The sequence below is a fragment of the Drosophila mojavensis genome, unplaced genomic scaffold, assembly GCF_018153725.1.
Source record: "Drosophila mojavensis isolate 15081-1352.22 unplaced genomic scaffold, ASM1815372v1 contig_19, whole genome shotgun sequence".
Lineage (NCBI taxonomy): Eukaryota > Metazoa > Arthropoda > Insecta > Diptera > Drosophilidae > Drosophila > Drosophila mojavensis.
Window position 1 is genome coordinate 150,263 of NW_025318726.1, and position 2,880 is coordinate 153,142.

A 2,880-nucleotide genomic window follows, 5' to 3' on the forward strand; every position below is an offset into this window, starting at 1 on the left:
CAGCACGCCTCGCTGCCTGTTTGGGGCAACGTCTTTGGCATTGTGCAGCGTTCGGCGTTGAATGTTTTACTTTGCAACCGGAGCTGCTAGTTGTTGTTGTTGTTTTTGTTGGGGCTAGTGGTTGGCAGGTAAACAAGCCGAGGCAGCACTTCCTACTGCCTTTTATTTGGAGTAGGCGAGGTCGTTTTGCCTGCCAATCTGTTTGCTCACGAACCGGCCGGAGATGCAGTCGGAAACGGAGCAGGAGTCGCTGAAGACGCAGCTGTTGAAAGGGGCACAAATGGGGAGCGGGCATCGGGCTATGGCAGGGAAGCTCTGTTGTCGGTGCTTTTGTTTTGGCTGAGCCGTTTACAACTTCCTGGTCACGCTTTTGGCCTTGCTTTGCCTTGACTGCGCTGGGCTTTTGGCTGCCTTCGGCTCGTCGTTGACTTTTTGGCCGTTTACAGCTTGGCCCTTGCCGTTCGAGTTGTTGTTGTTGCTGCTGCTGCTGTGGGCCACAAGTTTGTTTTCGTTTTCGGTTGTTGCCAACTCGAGTGCCCCATCCATCAGCTGCGGCCAACTCCAGCTGGAGCTCTTAGCTGCCAGTTTCCTTGTAATTAGCACAAAAAAGAGCGAAACCCAAATGTTGCCAACTTAAAGTTCATTTCTTTTATCCATTTTGGCTTTTTTGCTTTTTGGGGCAAGGCAGCCCGCTGAGCGACGCTGACTGCGACTCAGAATGTTGCATGATTTGCGGGCCCAAGTCGCGCCACTCGCTGGGCGCACTCGAAAGTCATAAAGTGCAAAAATTGTTACACTCAGGCAGAAATGAATTATGAAAGTTGTTTGCAGTTTTTGTTGCATTCGCATCCAGACAAAGATATTCCAATGCGGCCCACAAAGGAGCCGGAGTTTGCTGATTGCGGGGCGCTGGCCAACTCTAACTGCATAAGACATCCTTTCTTCTATTTTAAATAATATTCTTTTTTCTTTTCGGTATACTCTTTACTCTCGGCAAAGCGAAAGTTTTGGGTTCTTAGAGTTTTGGAGTTTACAACTTGGGTGCATTTAATTTAATTCAATTTGAGTACAAAATATTGCCGACCTAATGAAACTAACCTAATAGAGTTTTAAATGCTCAAACTTTGTCAAAACACAAATAAAGTTAGCTCAAATTTCATTTACACCAGGCACACCTCAAAGAATGTCAAAACAAGGCAATTCCGAAGCTAACTTTATGGCAAGAAACATTGCTAAGCCGAGCTGCATCATAAGAGATTGGCCAATCGAGCAAATTTTTAATTTTTAGAGTAAAATTTTGTACTAAAATTCGTAAATTTATATCTAGTTTTGTTATTGCTATGATATTCAAAACATTCACCTGAGCTAAGGGACTATTGTAATAATATATACATGGATATGTAGAATCTTATACAGTGATGCGATGAGTGTGATAGTCCTAGCTTCTTGAGCCTTTTCCGTTTCCTGCTGAAGCGATGGTTTCTACGCTGGATTAAAGTATTTTGCGACTTTTTGTTAATTACTTGACTATTATGTCTCTTTATTGATTTATTTTACTATTAATATATATTTATATATTTTACTCCTTAGATTCTTATGCACCTCTCAGCACTCAGCCTCGTTGAAGAAGGCTGCCTGTGTGGTAGATTTTTCCGATTTGCACGCCACCTATTGCTGTATATATAAATTATGTATATATTGATGTATATAAATATAATATTAATATAAATAAATATAAATTTTGGCAAATCAGTAGATCAGTCCAACAGCACTTTATAGTCTTTAAATAATAAAATTCAATTTCATTTCTTTTTTGAGAAAAAGTAAAAAAATGTGACCGAGTTAAAAACTTGGGTCGGACACAGTTTTGTTTCGTAAGTAAATTTGAAAGGTTGGGCCTAATATATTATTATTATATTAAATAATTAATAATAATCTAAATAATCATAATAAAAAGCCATTAAATATTTATTCAATCCATTCTAACTATTTAAAAAATAAAACGTTGGAAATCTGTTGACTTTGATTTCCGCATTTTATCTTAAGATTAAGTTGAATATTTACATGAAAATAAATTGATTTAATTTTATATGTGAGCAAGTAAATACAATTTTTACACTCATTTTGCCAGTCAAAACAAACTGCCAAATAAAAAATAAAAACAAAAACAAATATTTTGTGATTGGATCCCTTTTAAATTGCTCTCATTTGTCAGCTATTGATTAGGCATATTGGCTGGCTAATTGTCTAGAGGGAAGGGGAGGAAGGAAGAGGAGTTTTACTGTAGGTTAATTAAAACCCAACTTCAAATGCAAATGATTTCGAATCACGAGCAAAACATTGCGCATTGCGCCTAAAAGTCGACACCGGAAAACTTTTCCGCACACAGAAAAACAAACACACGTGGAAACTTGAGAAGTTGTTGGTGCTGGCGCACGACATTTAGCGTGGAGCAGGGCATTGGCATTTGTATTTGAGAGAGAGAGAGAGAGAGAGAGAGGGGAGAGTGGAGCGATGAGAGTGTGTCAGTGGGTTTGGGTTATTGCCAGCACAAAAACTTTAATTAGAAAGTTTTGTCACATGCTGGGTGGCAATGCCATCATGTTACCGAAATTCAGCTCCACATAGGGGCCGAGGAGTGGGCAAGAGATACTGGGTGTAGTGAGAGCGAGTCGGTAACATGGCTGGCGACATGATGAAATCTGTGCAGTGTACATTTTTGGTAGCTCGCACACCGGTGCCAAACCGCAGAGACAATCTAAACTTTTCGAATCAATTTTAATTACCATAAATATGGCTGAACTTTGGACCTGCCTCAGACACTCGCTCAGTCAACATACGCTGAAATGGAGGTCGCGTATTCGTCATTTTGCAGCCAGG